Below are 24304 nucleotides of genomic sequence, written 5' to 3'. Positions count from 1 at the left end.
TTTATTATAAAATATTAAGTAAAAAGACAAAGAACATACAATGGCATCTATGCTCTGATTACAGTTACATTATTTGTTAAAATGAACAAGGACTGTAAAACTAGTAAAAAGAAAAACAGGTGACAAATTATAGAACTACGGGTAAGATTTTGTCTTTTATCCTTGTTGTTCTAATGTAACGCAATATAAATTTTAACCAAAAAGTAATAATAACAGTGTGTATAACTAATATGTGATACTATACTTTGAGCAGTTTCAGGAAGAGGAGATAAATAGTGAGTCACTAAAAAGGAAAAAAGATTACCACATGGGAGGTTAAAAACAAAGGAAAGAAAAGGCTCTTCCTTGGAATTTTGTACATTTAAAATTTTATTTGGTCTAGGTACAAATTTCAGGTCTTTTTTGGAGCAAAGGGAAAATTCTATCTAATGATTAGTAGTGAAACTTCAAAATCCACTATCTCTGAGAAACTCCACCCATATAAGTATGCATACCATTCCAAATGTGCTATTACCAGACTTTTAAAGGTTAAAAGGCTTATTTGATTTGGTCTTGATCTTAAAATGGCTCAAATGAGGGCCTTACTCTTATAAACTAGTTAGTACCTCAAATTCTGAACATGATTATTTCCTAATGAGAGCATCAACATCGGAGAGACTTAGATCCAAGACTCTTAGGTCTGAGTGGCAAACATCTAAGGGTTAGGAAGAAAATTGACAACCTATGACTGTGGCACTTAAAGTTTGCCAGGTAAAGAAGAAAAAAATTGATTAAGAATACACATTTCTAGAACATCAAAGGGGAAAAAAAAAACAGAATCTTATTTTTTTTTAATATTTTAGTTGTAGATGGGCACAAAGGCTTTATTTTATTGATTTCTTTTTTTGTGGTGCTGAGGACAGAACCCAGTGCCTCACATGTGCTAGGTGAGCACATTACCACTGAGCCACATCCCCAGCCCCAGAATCTTATTTTAATGTTGAACCTCTTTAAAATTTTTAAGCAATAAAATCTTACTACAAAATGGTCCAGCATGGCTTAAGAGAGATGATCAAGTATCAACCTAGTTTTTATGTATATATTTCAAGCAATGTGAAAACACAGACAAAATAGAGACCACCTAAAAGTCTATGTTAAGAAATGTAAACTTAAAACATTGCCCCTTTCAGTGTAATGTACCAAAACCAAATAGAATTTACATAGCTATATTTGGAGAACAAATTACTTTCTGAATCCAGATTTTTTTCCAAGCAAACAGCAAAATTTGTATTATAGTATTTATTTCTGTTTTGTTTTCCAAAGTATTGAGAACATCTATCTCTAATTTGAAGCAAATCCATTAACATCTGTCTTAAGTAGAATTATATACTAATGAATAGGATTAGCATATGAAAATGTCACAGGCAGATCTTTCTTCAGAGCATAGACAGATAAAGTACTCTCTCCAATTCCTGAAGTTGTACATCTAACAAAAATATCAAACTTCAATAGACAAGTGAATAGTTAAAACATATTCAATTTATTTTCAATTTCTTTTACTTAAAGGGAAAACTATACTTTTAACCTAGGAAAAAGCCATAAAAAATCCATTCAAAAAACACAAAGTGAATCTTTGAAACTTATCTAACTATATCATCTAGTTTTCATTTTATTCTTTGACAATGCTAATAAAATTATTTCAGTAGAAACTATACTTGTTTAAACAGTAATTACTTTCATCCTATCACCCATTCCAGTGCTGGAAAGTAAAGTGTAGCAAAGAAATCACAAATATTGGATGACTCAGTGGGCATTAAAATATCTCTCCAAATCACATATATCCACCCACCATTATCAGCTATGTACTCAGTTTATGCAACTCTGGTTGTATCATTATGACACTTTTTAGTTGTAAGTGATAAGAACCAACTCAAAAGAGCTTTATGAAAAATAATTTATTGGTTCACAACTGAAAAATCTTGGCTCTTGACATTACTGGACTCAGTAAGAAAATGATGTAATTAGAAACTGGTCTTTCTTCATCTTTTCTCTCAGGTAGGCTCTCCCTCCTCAAGGGGAAAAATAACTACTACCAAAAGTCCCATGTTAGTGAACTCAGTAGACATTGATTCCTTCCCACTAATTCAAGCAAAATGCCCAGAATTGAGTCTCACTTGGCTCAATTTGGATAACATATTCAATTCTGAACCAATCACTGTGGCCCTATGGAATACCCTCTGTATGACTTGAGAAAGTAAGAGTAGCTCCACCTCAACTACATGCACCAAAAGTGAAAGAAGCATTGTTCTCCTCAAAACAACCATAACAAATGCTGAACAGAGAAATAGTAAACAGTGTAATTCGTAAGTTTCTTTTTCTAAAACTTATTACAATGAGGTAACTTCAGAGGGAGAAATGATTGCAAACTCTTCACTGTAATAGCAGTTACATAGCAAAGATTTTTTTGAATTGTTTCTAGCAATTCCAAAAAAAGTACAAAAACTATGAAACTAGCAATTTTTAAGGTGAAAAAGAAAAGGATTCTTCTTTTGATAACTTTAGTTCTATCTCCTCACTTCAGGGACAGCTAATCCAAAATACTGTTTATAGTCTCCTCTTTTGTTATTGTTTCAATTTTCAGACTACTTAAAAAGATACAGAGACCTATCTTCAGCTATCATCTTGAAAATTCCTATTCATGGGTCCTAACCATTACAAAAACTGCTTAGAAGTGAGCAATTTAAAAGGTTTCTTTAAGAGATCAAGTAAACCAACACCTTTATTTTGAATGAGAAATAATTTTAATTGAAAAGACTTGTACATTTTAAATATATATGCCATAAAAGGGCAATATAAACATTATTGACCATTTATATCTTGGGTTCAATGTGGTTATTCAATTCTTTCTTAAAAGAAGGACTATTCATTAAGGAATTGAAGGAGACAGAAATGCAGAGAAAATCTGGGAACAGTAGAAAGTCCTTAAAGGATGGAATGACTGAGGCACTGAAAGCAATATTCATCAATGTCATATTCATTCACTCATTTATTTTATGCATGATTATTCAGTTTAGAGCACTGACTATGAGCAAAATATTGTGCTAGAGAGAATATGAGGAAATATGGAATAATCCCCACTTTTCCATGCATGATATAAGAAGCATGAGTAGTGATAATGAGGTGATATGCCAATTCCTTCATCCCTCACTCCATTAGAAGCTCCAGATTTTCTTCAGGATTTCATGATAAATAACACCTTACATTTTTTTTTTTTAAATTTCCTTTGGCTCATCTGCAAATTATTTTTTTACTTCTTGTCTAATATGGAAACAAAAAAGTAGTAATTACATATAAGAAAATAGTAGTAGTACCTATAAGAAAAACTAAAAGTAAGGAGGGAAATGCAAATTTGATAAACTGAAAAGGATTGAGAGTATGGAAATTTTCAGAATTTTTAATTAATTCACTCAATAATTATATACTGAATGCATACCAAATAGCAGGCATTATATGGTCATGTAAATCATTTAAGATGAATTAGATTTAATATCCCAAGGGAACTGTTAAAATTTTCTTCAATAAGAAATTAATGAAAAGCTGGGCGTAGTAGCACATGCCAGTAATCCCATCTACTTAGGAGGATGAGGCAGGAGGATCACAGCTGAAGGTCAGCCTGGGCAACTTAGCAAGACTGACTCAAAATAAAAAGTAAAAATTATTTAAAAAGCTGGGGTGCCACTCAGTGGTAGGGTGCCCCCGAGTTCAATATCCAGTATTATCAATACCCAGTATCATTTTGGGGGGAGAATATATGTATATATTTATATATATACTCAATATATGATATATATTTTATATATGTAATATATAGAGAAAGGGGGAGGGAGAGGGAGAGGGAGAGAGGGAGAGTGAGGACTGATCACAAAAATCACAAAACAACTAAAAAGACAAATTGTGACAAGCACAAAGAATGGGATACAAAATGCAATGGGAGTTCAGATAAAGTGAGATCATAGAAGACTACCAGGAACTGGGCCTTGAAAGATGGATAGAATTCCTGCAAGTAAATATGTTTGATCTAAGTATTCTAAAGAGAAGAAACAGTATGAAATATATCAGAAAAATACAACCTGTTTCTATACCAGTCAGTTCAAAAGTACCTAGAGAATTTTGGATGAAGATAAAATGTACATACAAACTATTTTTAAATAACCTAAATGTTTAATGTATAATTCAAAACTAGAAGGTTTTTGAGAACTATAAATAATGTATATTAGAATATTTGAGATTCAAGATATTCACAATGTATAAAGAATGGAACTCTTCATATGCAATCTGTATTGGGCATTATATGCCAAAGATACTGAAACACATGTCTATCCATTTGGTATTTATATTTTAGCAAACAAATAATAAAATACAAAGTAAGCTTCCTATATACAACAGGAAGTATTTTTCAATATTTGAAAGGCTAGATGTATAAATTATCTGCTTAATCAAGCAGGTAAAATCCATATCTCCTCACCATAAAAATAACTGTTCCCCCACATAGACCTCGGTTACCTTGTAGCCAATAAAATACATGACATTTGCACAAATAACATCATTGACTGTGCAAGCAGAATGAATGATTGATCATGAGAGATATCAGCAAACCTCAAGATTATTTGACAGTCTAAATGGCACAGCATCAGGCAAAATAATAGTAAAGAGAATCTGGAAGAAAAAAATGCCTCCCAAGTATATCAATTCCTGCATTAGGAGGAACATTGTTGGGATTTGGATTCTGGCCAGTTCTTTGATTTTAAATATTTAACATCAAGTTTAGCACATATGACTTCACAAGGGATTTGTTCCAATGTGTAGCTGTTTAGAAAATATATGAGCCGACCTTGCCCTATACAATGAGACAATGGCAGAAGTTGCCCCATAAGACATTAGCATCACAGTAGGTTAAGGCAGGACTGAAGACAATCTGGCTGTCACATGTATGATGGGCAGCTTGAAATATCCACTTTCACATTTAGACCCCTGTGAAGATAGTAATTCATAATCAAACTTTGATAGAAAATGCAAATTCAGAAAAAGAGACTCACCAAGCTTCCTCTAGATCAAGATGCCAACTTTTCCCACTGGTAAATAACACTTCTAACATTTTTTAGCAAAGAAAATATAAAACTTCAGATAGGTACAGAATTTTCCAAGATGAATCTTGTCTCTCTGGTTTTATAAAAATTATTTACTCTGAATCCTAGGCAGTTTTCCAAGTATGACATTTTAGAGAAGAGAATTCTACTGCCTTCGAAAATATCAGATTTGGAAAACTGAATGGTACCTGACAATTCCTGGAAACAACAGATGGCTAGTTTGTACTAGCTAGAAAAGTCTAAAAATCTGTTCAAAAATTTTTAATTAAGGATGCCTCATTTCAACAGGTTACCAATTAATCCCAGAATTTAGACTTCAAGTGCCCATAACACTAAATCATCCCAATAGTGTCTTCCAATAATTTCATACTCTTCTCTTATTAACATTTCCTATACTTTGAATCACTTGCTGGGTGCTTACTATCTGCCAAGCAGTGTAAATGACACAGAACCAGAGGTACTTTTCTGCATTTAGGGGGCTAAGGAATCTGTGACAGAACTTCACAACAGTGACAAAGCTTCTACCAAGTACTGTAATCTAAATTAATAATTTGATGCGCAAAGAGATAAAATAGAAACAATACTGTCTGCCTCTCACTTTGAACCATAAAATGAAGAGTCAAAACCCCCTATGAAAATGTAATGCCCTTTCATAAAGGACCAAAATTCAAGGACCCTAATGCCAGATTTGCTGAGAAAGTTGAAGTACCATCCTACCTAAAGAAAGGAACTAAGCAATAGTTCTGAAACTGAATAATCTGAACTGAAAAATCTAAATTTACTTTTTAAAAATCCATATTTTGACACTTTTAGGCCAACTATTACAATCTGATTAACAAGAATGCAACTGGCAAAATATTTACTTTGGGCTTCATCCAGACTTTAACTACATTGTTGCCCAGCCATCCACCCCTCTGGCCCCTCCCATTAAAGGATGGCATATTTTCTATGTGAAAGACACAGACCCAGGGCTATAGAATGACTAATTCAGTAAAAATTTCACAACTGCTACTGAGATGGTAGGGGTATGAGGTCAGGCATTTATGACCTGTCCCCACCTCACAGGCTAATTCACATTCTGCCTGACAGATAATCCAGTCTTCAGGACTTAAAAGGATCCTCTTCTCCAAGAGAACTGAGACCTACATACAAAAAATGTGAACAAGGGGGCTGGGGTTGTGACTCAGTGGTAGAGGGCTTGCCTTGAATGCTTGGGGCACTGGGTTCGATCCTCAGCACCACATAAACAAATAAAATAAAGATATTGTGTCCATCTACAACTAAAAACATTTTTTTTTAAACGTGGACAGGGATAGAACAGAATAAGATCCAGAATGCAACAAAAAGAAAGAAGGAAAAGATTTTTACTGCAAACTTCCAACAACTTAATTTGGAAAAAAATTATTTTACATTAGACTGTTAATTCTCATACCTGAATATATTTCTTATTTTCAAAATGTTAAGTGCCCCAACTACTTTTATAAGAGAAATGTAAATATACTCACAGAACTTAACTCACTGAACCTTATGCCAATATTAATACAAAGAAATTGCCAATAATTTAAATTTATTTTCAATTTCTTCATGCAAAAAGATCTTTTGCTTACCTTTCTTGGTATATAATTTTAAAGTACTTTGTCCATTACAAGTTATTTCTCTTATTCTGTAACCGGCACTCTCTCATTTTATCCACAAATGGATAAAACATTTTGAAAGTTTCTTTAAACAAACTTTAACATTCCTGATGCCACACTCTTAAAAAGTCTGATAAAATTAAGGGAAAAATATGCATTTATTTCCTGGATTACTTACTCATGCAGGTGTCCTTACACATCATTCTATGCTTCTAAATGCTGAGAAACTTTTTTTTGTACATTACAATCCCACGCATCTAAAAATGTATTTTGCCCTCCACCACCATATCCAAGTAATACTATTGAAACTGATACACACAGGGCAGGAATCATGCCATGAGAATACAGAGACAACGATAGCAAACATTCTTGGATTAGTATTTCTCTACCTTCTTTAGATAACAATCCATAAAATAGATCATTTAAAGCAAGTGATGATATAGTTCATTTCTTATGCTAACACAGTAAGAAGAAGAAAAAATAACCTAGGATCCAAATGCATTGTGAGAGATTGAAGAATTTAAGATCAAAAATTTTTATTTTAAGAACATGGGACTCCTACTCAGGCAATGTTAGCACCACAAGATAACTGTCAATTTAAATACCATTGAATGTTTCTACTGCCAGGGCAGAATATAACAATTGGCCTTTTAAAAAAAAGCGTATCAGAAATAAGAGAAATGGGAAGAAGTGACAAATGTCTAGCCTGAGGCAGACTTCAATCTGGCAGACTTCCCCAGGCAGGTATTTCTAATAGCATTCAATAGAACAGATATCCTTGACATTCTCATCCATTTCCGTGGCATTTGAAAAACAAAAACAAAACAAAATAAATTAAAAAAAAAAAAAGTGGTAGAAAAAGGGTGGGGGGACTGAAGGGGTGGAGGGAACCGGGATGCCAGACTTCAAACAGTTAAGCACAAGTACCTTCACCTAATATGGAAAGTTAAACAGAAATTTTTTACAAGCTGGCACCCGCTCACATAATGAGATGCATTGTCGGCCCTCACTAAGTGAAATATTTGTGTTGCCATGCAGCTAAACAAATGCCTTTTTTCACTTTCACTTAAGACAGTCTCCCACTCCTATTTCTCTAAACAGTAGAGGCAGGTCTAGCCCGGTAACATGTGTAATCTGGACAGCTTACTTCCTGCAGTCCCACAAAAGGAGGATTTATATTAACATTTCAGATTCATTGGGAATTATAGAAACTCCATGCATTAAAGCCAATGTAAAATTTCTGCTATTTTAATACCTTCACTTATCAATCAATGCAACTTGGCACAGAATAAAGTAATACAGTAGTATTAAAATCACTAAACATTCAAGAATGTAGCAACATTTTTTCACATCATTTGCACATTACTATTCATAATGCTACGGCGATCTTCTATATAAAATATGATGAATTCACAAGTATGATTATCAAATTTATGGTGTGTGCTCACTACACCACACATTATGGTTTTTTAGCTTGTTTGCCCTAAAGTAACAAAGATTTGCATAGAGTTTAAATGAGTATGGTCTATACAAACTATAGTTAAAATATTATTACAGTTATATGCTTTTCCATATAAACCAGTAAAAAAAAAAACATATTTCTTTCTTCTTTAGGGCAGTATTTTATTACAATTAAATGAAAAGCTTAGCACTGCTATTTCTCTGAAAACAAAATCAAGACCAAAAAAGATTCAGCTCAAGAATTAGACTTAAAATTCATAGTGAGGAATTTTAAAAATAAAAATTTAAAAACACAAAGTTTAACTGAATATCTTATTTTATCTCTAAAATAAGAACATACTTTCTCTAATAAGAAAAACAACATAAAAAAAAAAAGTCCCACATAGCTGACATCTAGACAATAATGATGAAAAAGATGCAGCTGGATTTTTGTTTTTAAACTGCTGTTTGGGGCAACATAGTATCTTCAACCTCATTTACAGAGCCTCTCCTATTGCTACTATTACCACCATGACATCAGTCCTCCACCTGCCCAACTCAATTTAGGGTCCCCTATACTTTGTAAGTGGTTTTCTACAGGGTTCAAAGTCAGAGAATATTCCAAAGAGTAATTATTCTCTTTGAGTTTAAGAAACATTCCTACATAAGAGAGAAAAGGTACTGAATGGTCTTTAAATTTTTTTTTCTGAGATTTCTCAAAGTGAATCAAGCTCAAAAGTAATTCTGCCATTCTGTTTTTAAACATTAATTGGGAAATATATTGTATCCTGAATAATGTACAACTAATTGACAGTTGTCACAAAGGTAATTGTTCTCTTCTTACTCTGACCTTTTTAAGCTCTTGCTCCAGTGAAAAGTTAAACCATGCTTGAAATAAAACAAACAAGACAAGACAAAAGAATAAAAAATAAATTCTCCAGAGTGACTATAAATTGAAGGAAAGGTCAAAAAATGACTAAGACTAGTATGATACAATTATTAAGATTTTTTTAAAGGAAGGTAATTTTTTTCTTGTCTAATTCTGGATTGCATTTGCTTTCCATGAGTATTTAAAGAAAACTTTGTAAACCCATCCAACTTGAGACAACAGCAGCAGACTACATTTTCCAAAGGGAAGACTAAAATAAGTGAAAATGTGTATTCCTTTCCATTCTCATAAAATTTCAACATTGAAGCTGACATTTAAAGATGACTAGTTTCTGTGGCAAAGGGGTATGTTCAATACAACTTCCCAAACACATTCAAGCACAAAGAACATCTGGGCAGAACACTGTTTTAATGTTAACCTTTTCTAGAGAAATATAACTGGGGAGAAAAAGCAGATTAAAGTCAGGATTGTAATTCTAGATTTCTCACAAACTGGTTTTTTAAAAAATAACTTTTCTTCAGTTTAAGATTCCTTGTGTCAAGGTAACTAAGTTGGGTGAGAAATTGATTTTGTATTACATTTTTCAACCTCTCTAGAAAATGAGAAAAATCTATTTCTTATTAAGAAATAATTAATCCTTTGAGCAATTCACTGCTTAGAATACAGCATTGTTTAGCTTATTCCATACGTACTTCAGGGTAATTTATCAAAGGTGTCCATAAGTGGGAGAGACAAAACAGACCAAGGACATTTTGTCTTTTAAGCTCACTAGCACTTAGCAGATTCCTGGACCTCCGAGGTCTAACAGACTTAACCAAGAGTTTTTACACAATCAGGTGCAGAGGGACAGGTGAGTCAGCAGATGTCTTATTCAGATAACAAAGAGCATATTTTAGTGACAATATGAGGAGAAAAATGGCAAAATTGATACAAATTCATTGAACCATCATCTTCCTTTTTGCTCTGCAGAACTCAACCTCAAATCTAACAGATATTATCTATAGTCTTGAACAAACATGAAGACAATCGTACATATTTAGTTACAAGCACACCAAAATAAAATACTCAGAGGAAATCAGCACATCATTGTTAAGTAAGATAACATATCTGAACTCTCTAAAGACTTAACACAAACACAATGACTATATATTGATATTCTAGTCTCATAGAAGGAAAGATGTGAAATGGAAAGATTTTTGCAGTATTGCTGGGCAATTTATCCTTGATTTCATTTCTGACTTAATATTAGCTCCTAGTAATTCTATTTCATTGCGTAAGACACAGAAAATGTGCAAACAAGAGATGGTTATTAATAATCTGGACTATTCTGTTTCACACCCCTGAAGAGGTAGAAGTATTGTCATAGGAACAAAACTAACAAGCATTTGTTACTGTTAATCCAGTTCCTATATGTGACACTTCAAAATTACCATTATCTCAATGAAACTTGTTTAGAAAAAGACATAATAAAGAAGAGACTCAATAAGACAAAAGAAATCAAACTAGATTGTAGTTTTGACTTGAAATCAGGAGGAATATAATTGTTCTTTCTCTTTTTAAAGATCAACTTTAAAGAAAGACAAACAGTATTCAGTTATCTTAGACCACATTTCAACAAAACAAAAAAAAAAAAAGTTGTGAATGAAGAAAGTTTACAAAGGCACTGTGAAATATTGGAGTGGAAGCACTGTAGGAATTAGTCAGAGCCAGTTCAGACATTGCAACTTACTTTCCAGCCATCTGTATCAAATATGCTTCATTAAAACAGAACCATATGGAAAATAAGCTAGCAATTAACATAGCTTCTGCATGTGCCTCTAATACAGTAGATTTCAAACTTTTAGTGACACTAAACTACTTCCATGTTGCTGCTATGTAGAATTTGGCAGCAGTCCCTAGACTTGCTTCATCCTCTACACCATGTCATATCAAGATCTGGCTGGGTAATTGAAATAAGCACATATGAAAATAATTAAGTATTTTATCATTTTTCTTCAGTTGGTATCAGACATTAAAACAAACTCAGGTACATTTAAATAATCAGTCAAGTGTCAACAATCTGATGAAAACTAATATACATGATTTTTTTTAAATCCATTTGTATATCATGTACTTAACATCTACAGTTTTTACTTTCAATAGTTAATGTCTCCTACCAATGGCAATAAGCATTATAATTAGTTTTTATTAACATCCCAAAACATTTTAAACCTCAGAAACTCTAGTACCATGATCTTTGCAAGAGATTGGCATAAAATAGTTTCATTACTGTCACCACCAATTAACAAGAAACAGATAAGAACATCATGTCTGGTACTAGTGAGACAAAGAACAAGACATAGTTCTGGTCCTCAGTGGCCTTAAATTCTAGTTGGTGAAGTTAAATATATGTGAATCAATAAGAGATTGAATGAGAATAAAGCTAATAGACAAAAACTTTTCCTTTTAATGAGTGACTTCTCACTCCCTTTCCCTCCATCCAGGATAGTTGTGTACCATTAGACTGTTTATGAACTGCACAAGGATGCTCAGTTAAAGGAGCAAGCAGGCTGCAAATCTAGCCAACACTGCCCACTAATGCCTGTATCCCAGCATAGGGTTGTAATCCTCTCAGGAAAAGGCAGCTAGGATGAAAAAAACTGCCATGTTACTGGAGGAGACTATGTCTATCCCCCTAATTTAGGTATCCATAGTATGTACTCCTTTTTGTGGCTACTGCTCTAGTCTAAGCAGTGTCATGTCATCTAAACATCTTTGTATGAGTCCCCTACCTGGTGTCCCTGCTCCCATACATGTTTTTATATAGTCTACTCATAGAACAGTGATTCTTTTAAAGATATAAATTACCACATCTTGTTTCTCTCTTAAAACCCCCCAGACTTCCTATCTCATATCTCACTTAGAATAAAAGCCAGAGTCTTCGTCAAGGTCTTGAGGACACTACTACCAGCTATCTCTCTATTTCCAACTTCCTTTTTATGCACCCACTTAAATCTAATCACACTATTGGTACCAATTTTTCTTTGAACAACCAAGCACCTCTCATTTCAACACCTTTCTATACATTTCCCCTTTGCCTTAAAGCTCTTCCCCTAGTAACTTCCAGGGTTTGTTCCCTTACTTCATTCAGGTTTCTGACCAAATATTTCCATATCAAAGAGGCCCATTCTGACAACCTTAACAAAATAGCTACTCCATCATTCTCAATAAATATTTACTAAATAAGTAGATGAATTAATGCAAGTGACTACAAAATAATATCCTTGGTAGCATTTATTTTCATCTGTTTTGTTTCTATTATATATTCCAGCTTCTCTGATAGTTTACATGCAATGAACACTGAACAAACACAAAGAACTAGCAAATGACCATTGAAGTGACACATAAAGGAAGAGGAATCGACACATTTCTAACATTTCAAGTCTGGGTGACTGAGTGCTGGTATCACTGTTAAAAACACAAACATCTAACAGAGTTTGATTTAGGAAAAGGATAGCAAACTATGAGACTTTGAAGGGACAATAGTACATCCATGTAGAAATACAAAGTCAAACAGGAAGAAGTAAAATGCTCAGGACAGAGCTGGGTAAAGTAGAGGTTACATTCTTTCATGTAGAGTTAAAAGGCATTAGAACATATCAGACCTCCAAGAGAGAATAAAATGTATAAACAGCAGACAAGGGGCAAAACTTGGAAATGCATAAATTTGGTTTATGAGTAGAAAAAGGTGATTGTGATTTATCAAAAAAAAAAAAAAACAGGACAAGGGCTGGAGTCATAGCTCAGTGGTAGAGCACTTGCCTAGCATGTGTGAGGCACTGGGTTCGATTCTCAGCACTGCATATAAATAACATAAAATAAAGGCCCATTGATATCTAAAAATAAAAAAGGCTAAATAGAAATATTTACTTATTAAAAACTTGCTAAAAATCTACTTACATATTCAGTATTGTGCTGAACCATTTTAGTCAATAATATCAACTGCTACAGAAAGTGGAAAGAACAAGAGCTGAGAAAAAGACTTTAAATGTGGAATCAGGCAATCTAGTAATCTTGAAGGCAGTAGATTATAATAGTTAGCCAGAATCAAATGGAAGCCAGATGTCAATGCATTGAGAAGAGAATACAGTCAGAAAATAAATACTATTCTTTTAAGACATTTTGACAGTAAAAGCAAGACAGTAAGAAATAAGAATACTTTAAGGGTTAGCACAATTGAAATAAACTGTTTTAAGAGAAGAAATCTGAATTACTTGTGCACAGAGTCAAATTTGTCAATAACTCACTCAAGTTTCCAAAGCCAGAAAGAGGCAAAACAGGAATTAGAACTTGAATCTCCATGAAAAAGAAGAGATCTTCTCTAGAGGGAATGGGAAGAAAAAACATAAAGCACAAGTGGAGATGTCACATCATGAAAATAGATTTAATATTTCTTTCTCTGAGAAAAAAGGGAGAGAAAAATATTATGAAATGGTAAAACAACAAGAGCCACTATGAGGTGAAAAAGCAGAAATATTAAGGCCTAAATTCTTAAGAATAAGATAAAGTTCTGTTTCAGAGGGAAATATCTAAGTTACCCACCTGAACTACTAACTCAGCGCCAAGAAGTCAAAAAATATTCTCTGCTTCTCATAGGTCATGTTGCACTGAGGAAAAATTAACTGAAAGTACCTGATGAAAAAAAATGTTTGGTGGAGCCGGGCATGGTGGTGCATGTCTATAATCCCAGCGGCTCGGGAGGCCGAGGCAGGAGGATCAAGAGTGCAAAATCAAAAAAAAAAATAACAGAATTAATCAAAAACTATTATCCTAGGTAAATGTATGATTATACAAATGGTATGTCTCTACTTCATGTACAAACAGAGAAACAAGATGTATCCCATTTGTCTACAATAAAAATGAATTAAAAAATAAAAGAGCAAAGCCAGCCTCAGCAAAATGAGGCCTAAGGAACTAGTGAGACACTGTCTCTAAATAAAATACAAAATAGGGCTGGAGTTGTGGCTCAGTGGCCAAGTGCCCCTGAGTTCAAACCCCGCTACAATAAAATAAATATATATATATATATATATTTTTTAATTGTACCGGGATTTATATATTTATATAAATATATATATATATAAATATAAATATAAATATAAATATATATATAAATATAAATATAAATATATATATATATATATATATATATTTGGGGGAGAGGGGACTGCTAAATGAAAGATCAAAAGGGACCAGAGGGGAAAAAAATATTTCAGACTTATTGACTGTGTTCTGTTTCCCAAGAAACAGATTGGATATGTCAAAGCAATAGGCAGTCTTGCGGTAGCAAAGTAAACACATCTGTAGACCTAGGTTCTGGTGGAAGCTACTGTGAAATTTACCCACCCAGCTTTAAGACCAGAGCTTTCTTTTCCTCTCCCTTCTGACCTGTTCTAGTTCATAGTAACTTTGTTTTGAACCACTTATTATTTCTGAGATCTATCTCCCCTTCAACAATGTTGGGTTTTTTTTTTTTTTTTTTTTTTTTTCCCATTCCTTTTGCATGGCACTGGCCTAAGTCTTTGTTCCCCTATCAAAAACTTCTCTAGGGGGCTGGGGTTGTGGTTCAGTGGTAGAGTACTTGCCTATCATGCATGTGGCACTGGGTTTAATTTCCAGCACCACATATAAATAAATGAATAAAATAAAGGTCTATCAACATCTAAAAAAATAAATAAAAGACTTCTCTAACAAAAAATCTGATATCTCTACTTTACAGGATATCATTAAGAACATGGACTTTGGAGTGAGATACACCTTGATTCCAAATCATTATTTCATTCATTCAATCAGTAAATATTTATTGAACATCTACCATGTGCTCAACAACCACTGTTGTACCTAAGGACATAGCTTCAAACAAAATAAGGTCTCTGCTTTCAATGAACTTATAGTGATGAGAGAAGCAAAGAGTTATAATAAACAATAAGCTCTGCCATTTTTTTAGTAATCTGACCCTGAGCAAGTCACTTTACTTCTGTATGCTTCAATTCCTAAACTATAAAATGGAAACAATGAAACTACCTCAAACTATGAATGAGAAATAGAGCATGTCAAATAATTAGCATATAAATGTTAGCTCTCTGAACTTTCACCTCACTAGCAACAATTCTAGAAACACAACATGTACCATTGTATATGCTCTTTCCTTTGCCTAACATATTTGATATCTTACCTATCCCACTCCAGTCCTTTTAATCTCAGTTCAATCATTACTTCTTCAGGGAAGATTTACCTAACTAGGTCGATATGAATTACATTAGTTCAAAATTAAAGATACTACTACTGTTTATTGAATTGTTCATTCATTTAGCTAAGACCCCATTATCCTTTACCTGGATTAGAGCATAAGTCCTGCTATGGTTCAAGGGTTTATGCCCCCACCAGAATTCATTTGTTGAAATTCTCACCCATAAGGTGATTGTATTAGGAGGTGTAGCCCTTAAGAAGTGAATAGGTTATGGGGGCAAAGCTGCCCTCTAACTTCATGTGAGGTTAGAGTAAGAAAATGGCTATCTATGAGGAAGAAGACCCTTACCAGACAGGAGATCTGCCAGTGCCTTGATTTTGAACTTCCCACCTTCCAGAAGTGTGAGAAATAAATTCCTATTGTTTATAAGCCACACAGTCTATGGCATTTTGTTAGAGTAGCCCAAACTAATATACTTCCCAATTAGCCTCACTGATACAGTCTAAACACAGAGTGAAGCACAAACCTATTTAAATGGAAGACAGATCATGCCACTTTTCTACTCAGACCTCATTTTCCTCTGGTTTTCCATCTTCTTCAGAGTAAAAACCAAAATCCTTACAATGGCTTAAATCATGTATGTCCTCACCATTCACATCATACACTACATTGGCTTCCTTACTACTGTTTCTCATCTCAGACTCATAAATTTACTCCTTCTACTTCAAGACACTGGTTTCCTCATCCTAAAATGGTCTTCCTACAGATATCTGCATGGTTTTTCCCTTCACTTCTTTCTGGTCTCTACTTATCACTTTATCTATGAGCCTTTATTGTATTTTATACAATATAAGAGCAAGCTTCCCACCTCAGTACTCTTTGCCTCTTTTATCCTGCTTGATGTTGCTTCATAGCACTCATCATCTTCTGATAGACTATAATTTACTTCCTTATTTTTTGGTTTTTAATGCCTTTAGAATATAAATGTAATGAGACCAGGGATTTTGTTTTATTCATTGTTGTATTTACATTGTCTCATTGTACATGGCACATAGCAGACTCTACATCTAAGATGGTAAATTCCATAAAACAAGCCAGACAAATTTCCAAAATAAACAATTTTTATAGATGGAAAAAAATTTAGGACACATGTATTTGGGAAATTATATTAATAGCCTAGTGCTATCAGTGCAACTTACAGCAACATTCACAGATGAAAAAAATTTTTAAATTCCAGTCATCTCATAATAGCTAGGCAAAATCCCAATGTCCTTTGATAATCTCTGTTCAAACTATAGTTAAGAAGCAGAAGTTTTAAAAATCAAATATTCACATTTACAAACCAGATAAGGAAAAGAGAACATAACAGCAAAACAGAAAAAGAGATTTTAAAACTGAAGAATGCACTTTTTTAACAACTGTGAAGCATATTGTTAATTGTTATTGGTGGCTTAAATTTACTAAATCTTCTAGTGTTTTAATTGTCCCATCATAGCTCAGACTTTGTGAAGTATTCATCATAGACGTATTCCCCATTTCTTACATTATATTGAATTACAAAAGGCATTGTCATTATTATGGTTTGGATATAAGGCACTCCCAAAAGCTAACATGCAAGACAATGCAAGAAACTTCAGAGGTGAAATGATTGGGTTATGATACCCTCAACCTAATCAGTGTGTTAATCCACCGATATGAATTAACTGGGTGGTAACTACAGGGAGGCAGGATGTGACTAGAGGAGATAGGTCATTTTGGGAAGTATATACTTTGGGGTATATATTTTGTCCCTGGTGAGTGAAACACTCTTTTTCTGAATACCATGTCCTGAGCTGCTTCCATCATGGTGTTCTGTTTCATCTTGGGCTCAGAGAAATGGAGTCAGTAATCTATGGACTGAGACCTCTGAAAATGTATGTGTGAAATAAACTTTTCCTCCTCTAAAATTGTTCTTGTCAGGTCTTTTGGTCATAGCAGCTTAACAACTGATGAAAACAGTCATCATTTTGACATTTTTATTATTAAAAATGCTAAAGGTCTCATCCAGTTAGATATAACAAATCCTTTCCCAAATTCTGGTAATCACTAAGTTCTCCATAGCAAATAAGGTGTGCAGTGAGAAAGAAGAGGGAAAGTAAAACCACATTATATTTACAAACTAGGAAATGATACTGTATGGTAATTTTCCCCAAAAAATCCCCCTGACAAGGCAATCACCACCACGTCTTGATACTTTCTCCATATTCAACTGGCATTAGTTTCATATTTTCAGGTCACTTCTTTCATATCCCATCCCTCAACTACCACCAACTCAAAAAATACTTTACTTGATGGATAGAGATGAATAGCAATTTTTAATTAGCACCACTTCATTTTTGACAAATATCAGGGCCTCACCCAGTGCCATAGGAATAATGAAAAGACAGCATCACTTTAAAAGTTCTCTAAGAGAGTTCAAAAATCCAATTCTTAATTCAAAGACACATGCCAACTTATAGTTAAAAGTAGATTTGTAGAACTGTCTCTCAAAGTCAAAAGATTCAAGAGCAGTTTATGAATGATACTGAAATAATGTACAAATTAACCTTTCACAAACCATCACTCTTAAGAGGTATTTTTGTTTTGTTTTGCTTTTGGTATTGGGTATTGAACCCAGGAACTTCGTGCATGTGCATTCCACTACTGACCTACACTCTTTAGAGTTTTAAATGTAAAACAAATTACTTTAAAAGGTTAGTTTTCAAAATCAGAATTATTTTAGATGTATTCAATGATACATGCTGCCTTAATCAGAAATTCAGTTATACATTTGCCTTACTTTTAAGATTTCAAAATTTTACCCAATTATTTCTGTAGGACAATGGGGTTCAATCTTTGTGGTGATTAGAATTATCTGAGGAATTTGTTTAAATCTCTAAGCATCAAAAGATTTCAATTCAACAGATTAGGGAGAAACATCAAATGCCTCCATCCAATTAGCTATGTATTTAGTTAATACAGTTGGTGATGCTTAAATCATAGAGAAATGTTCATCCAGAAAGCCTAGGTAATAAACATTTTCTAACAATTCTTAAGAAAGGTAGACTAATCACAACTTTTAGACTAGCAGTATTAATTTCACCTGAAACGACTAAGAAAGGTGATATTTTTGCCTTTTTCACCCTGAAAACAATAGCAATAACAGGCTTTTCATTAATACAGCCATTCATTATTTTTCCATTCTCTTCACTCTTCTTCCCCTTTTTTCCATTCTTTTTCCCTTTTCAAGAAAAAGTCCTTCAAGTTAACACTGATTATACCAATGAAATAAAATATATAACATTCAATATCAAATATAATTGTGAATGCATGATGTATGCACAGATGAACTCTAGAACTTGTGGTCTATTAAAAGGCCTTATAGAGTTGGCTAAGACCTTATAGTGTAGATTTGGAATATAACCTATAAAAATGCAATCAACTTTCAGTTATAACCACTGGATCATCCTTTTGCCCCTTTAGTTATACTGGGTCACTTACATGTTAGTCCTATAAATATCAGCTATCTGATTTATTTATTTTGTGCTTATTTTTCCTTTTTTGTTTGTTTTGTTTTGTTTCTTGTATGTGCTATTTAACCCATCCCTTAACCTCAAAAAACCTGAGAAGGTCACTTTGCTTAATAAAATTAGTAAGTTCATGATATCTATTCCCTACTGAAGTGAGTCATCAAATAATAGAGCAATATGAGCAGGATAGGGAATGTTGAATTTGTGTAAAAGTAATAGAATATTATGAAAAGGATAAACTACAATTTATAAGCCACTAAATGTCACTACCCTTTAGTTATGATTAATGTTCAATGGCAAACTAAAATTTAACAGCTCCTAATAATATACAGAATAGTTCAAACTCCTTAACATGACACAAGATCCTTCAGGATTTTAATTAAACATGTGTCCTTCTAGCCTTTGGGCCTATCACTTTCTCAAAAAAAAAAAAAAAAAAGTAATAAGGGTTTCATAATGTGTTTAGTGCTTCCCACTTGCCAGGTACTATTGTCAGGCAATTTGTATAGTAACATTGTAAGTGAATATTATTGGCTACATTTTAAAGGAAGAAAACATTCAACATTTTACCTACAATCTCAAAGTAGTGTAAGATGAAGTCAAGACTTGAACTCTAGGGTTGGGGATATAACTCAGTGGTACAGCACTTGACTAGCATGTATAAGACCCTCGGTTCCAACCTCAGCACTATAAAAAATTTTTTTTGAAAGTCCAAATTCCAGTCTGACTGACCCAAAGGGCATTTTGTATATCTTCTTCAATCCCTCATTCCAACTATAATAAATTAAATCACATCTTCACATAAGACATACTTTTCAATATCTTTGTATTTTGCTCATGTTTTTCTTACTTCTGGGAGTGACCTTTCTAATTTCATCCCTCAAGAATGATTCAACTTTCAAAAATATGTACTAAAGTGTTTATTATATGCCTGGCATTATTCTAGGCACAAGAGACAGAATAATGAGCTTTATAGGGGCTTTACAGGACTTACTTTCTTTAAAAGTCTATTATTTTATCAATACCTGACTCAGTCACTGCTTTGATGAAAATTTCATTTATATCTCTTCTTTATTGAGTATATCACATGTTACTATAATTGCTTATGTATTTATCTCACCTTCTAGACCATTAAATCTTTAACATAAAGAACCCTTTCTCATTGAGATTGGAATTTCCATCCCTCAGAATACCTTATTCATAAGCAAATGCTCAATAAACATTTTGTAAGAAATAGAAAACTACATTGGTAATCTCAAATATTTAAAGATATGTTTACATTTTACCTGGGTACTTTCAAGTGTTCAGGTTTATATTATATGTTAATCAAATATTAGATTTTAGACTCTAACTTACATATTTAACCAACTGCCAAAATATACAACTCTTATGCAACTTCATAGTTCATATATAAATCACAGCATTCACCATAGTTAAAACTTCATGTTATTATAAGAGCTCAAATGCTCTTGCATTATTAGCAAAGAAAATAACTATTGATTAAAAGTGAAGAAATATAAATACCAATAATTGTACTGAGTATAAATAATTTGCATATATATTTACTTCTATTAAATCACATTATTTTAAATGTAATCAAATTTGATTTCTTATGAAGAGGGTTATGGTTTTAAGAACTGAAAAGTTAGCATTAGAACATATTTTAAATTTATTTTTAATGATTTGTTTATATATATTTTATAAATTCCAAACTATCATTAAATTGTTTTCACATAAAGATATACACATAAAATACCAATTCATAAGCTAACAACAAGGCATGAAACTTAAATGCATGTTTCCTTTTATGAATGTGAATTTTGTACTAATATAACACATTAGTTGTAGAATCATAGAATTTGAGATCTAGAAGGGCCAATGGCTGCTATCAAATCACCAGAGGTAGGAAGAAGCAATGAAGTTTTCAAAGGGATAATGGCCCTGCCAACACTATGATTTTTGGACTTTTAGTCTCCAGAGTGTTAGACAATAAATTTCTGTCATTTTATGGTACTTTGTTATAGCAAGCCCAGGAAACTAATACATCTACCCAAAGTCTTTGAGCAAAAATATTTCAAGAAACAAAAGGGATGGGAGTGTATCTCAACTGGTAGAAAGCTTGCCTGAGGAGGTCCTGGGTGTGATACCTACCAACACACACACACACACACACACATGCACACACACACGCATACAAACACGTGCCTAAAGCAATTTTTCTTCTCCCTTTTCAATCTCTTCTTTTGGCTTTCTTCCTCCCACCCTTTCTTTCCTGATTGCTTCTTATATGTTTATATGATTATGTTCTCCCTATCCTAAAAAAAAAAAAAAAAGAAATATCTCTCAGTGGTCTCCATTATGAAACTGCACTGGTCACTAGTCACTTGCTTCTTCAGCTACCAATCTTCAGAAAGTATTCTGTCCCTCTCTCACTACTTCCCTATGTCATCCTCATACAACAATCCTTAACTCTAGCTTTTGGCTTTGGCAATAAGTTCCTATTGATGAATCCTCATTCTTCCAAAATTCTCATATTTTAACATTTGATATTGCTATAAGTAATCAACAGTTATTATTGTTGGTTACTCCCTTCTTGTTGAAATTTTCTCCTCTTTTGATTTCTATGACATAAAAACCTTTTCTATTTATTTTTGTTCAAGTACTTCTCTAGTGTTCTTTCATGCTTTGGTCATAACCCTTTACCATTCCCCAGGGTTTCAATCTTAGGGTGTTCTCTTTCTCTCTCTTTCAGTCTCTCTTGCTCTCCTGATATCTTTATAAGAAAATATCAACTTATTAGGTGGGGATCTTTCTGTTTTTTGCATTAGTGGGAATCAAACCCAATTTCTATGGATATTACACAAGCACTTGACCACTGAGCTACTCCCCCAGCCCTAATTAGATGATTTCAATTATCACTCCCTTGCAAATAATTCCCAAATCTGTATTTCTACTCAATCACACTTTTACACAGTCTACTTTCATGTTTAAGAACATAGCAAAAGGCAGATTTAATTTTAAGCCCCAGCTCTGTTACCTACTAACTCTGCGACTTTAGGTAAGGGCTAGTTTGAATCTTAAATATCCCCAAAGGCCTAAATGTTTAAAGTTCAATCCCCAGCTTGAGAAATGGTAGAAATTTTAAGAAATGGGGCCTATCAAGAAGTCTTGCAGTCACTGGGGGCATATTCCCAAAGGGATTGTGGGACACCAGCTCCTTCACCTTCCTATCTTTCACTCTCAGAAATTAGATGAAGAGCTTTTTGTTTCACCATGTGCTTCCCTTCATGATGTGCTTCCTCGACACATACCCCAGAACAATGGGACCAACCAGCCATGGATTGAAACTTCTAAAACCTAAACCAAAATAAATCATTTCACTTTGTAAGTTGATTTATCTCAGGTATGTGTGCAGTTATGGAAAGCTGATTCACACAGCAAGGCATTTATTTCTCTAAATTTCAGTTTCCTTATTTGTAAAATGGGGTTACTAATAATAACAACTACTTCACTGGGTTGTTGGAAATATTAATGAGAAAATGCATCCTGAAAAGTGAATAATTCTGTGACTCTGTCAAAAGAAGTCTCCAGTAAATATCACTTCATTGTTAAGTGTCTGACATCTCCACATAATGGTCCAACTAGCATCTTAAATTAAGTATGTGTGAAATCATCCCACTTTGTTTTGTCCTCAAACTGTGATTGAATCAGAATCCTAACCTTCCCCATGACCAAAAACAGACTCTATTCAAGGCTGTGGTCTCACTTAAGAATGTAAAGGCCTTAAAAATTCTCTCTGGAACTATTTCAAAATATAAAATAAAATTAACCTTTTTCTACCCAGTTAGTTATATATTTGCCCATAGCACCACACCCACCTCCACTAGATTGTAAGCTCCATGGCAGCAGAGACATTTTATATACCTTGTAGTACCTAAAAGAGAATTTCATGTAAGTATTGGAAGAATATCTGTTTATATGAATTAAAATTATAATTCTTATAAGTACCTAAGTTCACAAGCTTGGTTTAAAGACCAAGTAGTCTAGTCTATCACCACAATAATCCCCATCATCAACATCATATTTAATAAAATCAACAAATATTGATTGAAATTAAGAACCCACCAGCACCATCCCACAAAAATAATAATAGCAACTATCCTTGGGTTAAGGCATACTGTGTGCCAGACACTGTTCTCAGCATTTAATATATTAAAATATTCAGCTCTACACCCGCAAACTGTATAATTTGGACAAATTATTTAACCTGGTAACTACTTAAAAGAGCTGTTTATAATTTCACATGAAACAATTCACATAAAGTAATTAGTACTGTGCCTGGCATATAGTATATGTTCAATAAATGCTAGTTGTTATTATTCTTGTAAAAATATAAGCATGTGTGTAAGAGTGGGAAAAACCTTGTTCTTAATTTCAGTCACTGGTAAAAACAAAACTGAATAAGCTTGCAAAATTAATGAAGTTGATTTATGAAACAAACATATTGGTGTAAAGAAAGATATCAATGAGTTTAACAAGGGGAGATAAATCAAGTATAGGCCTTTTGGCAATATATATATTTGTGTATGTGAGTTTGTGTGTGTATATATATATATATACATTATACATATACATATATATACAAAATAAATAACTAACTTAACTACTTGTAAGTAAAATATAACGTATCAGGTAAAAGAATATAGAAATGTTTAACATCTTTTTCTATACATTAATTTGAAATTATAAAAAGAGACTTTTGAAAATTTAAATGACCAAAAACTGAGCCTAATATTTTTAAAGGAAAAAATTTCAAAGTTGGGAGATATTTACCTCTTTTCACTTATTTTGCTGGACAACTGATGGCAGCATCCTGAGATGGAAGCATATAAAAATGTTTGCAGTTTCTTTCCTAGAAAGAGAATGGAACTAGGTATATGCAGAATTGCACATGTAAGCAGCTTTTTTGTAATCTGGTCAACAATTTTTATGGATTCTTTATTTTGAAGAATATTAGGTATAAAGTAAATCCTCAATTCTTTCCTAGAAACATATAAATGATATATCAGGCTGTGGAAAGGATCTGGTCTCCCAGGGCCCAGAATCTGGTCTGCCTTTTCCTCGACTCTTCAATGCTAATCCTTCTATAATTTCAGTGAAAAAAGTAGAAGAAAAAGAAGGGTCAAATAAGTAGTAGATTTTCCTTTCTTTCCTGGGAAACAGAGAAGTCCATGTTCAGGATATCTTGAGTAAGTTGTATAAGCTATAGGTCTAGGAGGGGATATACTTGCTTCCTCTTTATTTGTAATACTTTATTCCACCTACAAATCCACAGAAGTAACCGTAGAATAAACTGGCCCTGACAAGAAGAGAACAGAGGGGGATGTACTTGAATGTGAGAAATCACATTGTTATGTTCCCCCAGTTTCTAGCCAAAA

The 24304-nt window shown here is 33.3% G+C and overlaps 1 protein-coding gene across 19 annotated transcripts in view; it reads right to left on the bottom strand.

The window, feature by feature from the left end:
* Positions 1-24304, bottom strand: part of Sox6 (SRY-box transcription factor 6) — a 556749-nt gene that overhangs the window by 401589 nt on the left and 130856 nt on the right. For 2 of the 19 annotated variants that reach the window (XM_047516547.1, XM_047516549.1), the window contains exons 3-4: positions 23700-23778; positions 22745-22800 (exon numbers count right to left, since the gene is read on the bottom strand). The exons of 16 other annotated variants lie outside the window; for them this stretch is intronic. The gene's annotated coding sequence lies outside the window, so the exon portion shown is untranslated. Of the gene's footprint in view, positions 1-13375; positions 13409-22744; positions 22801-23699; positions 23779-24304 lie in introns of those variants that run through there. One more of the 19 variants, XM_047516554.1, reaches the window with a different exon arrangement.

The sequence above is a fragment of the Sciurus carolinensis genome, chromosome 11, assembly GCF_902686445.1.
Source record: "Sciurus carolinensis chromosome 11, mSciCar1.2, whole genome shotgun sequence".
Taxonomy (NCBI): Eukaryota; Metazoa; Chordata; class Mammalia; order Rodentia; family Sciuridae; genus Sciurus; species Sciurus carolinensis.
The sequence above is the reverse complement of the archived record's forward strand: the minus strand, read 5'-3'. Positions and strand labels throughout refer to the sequence as shown.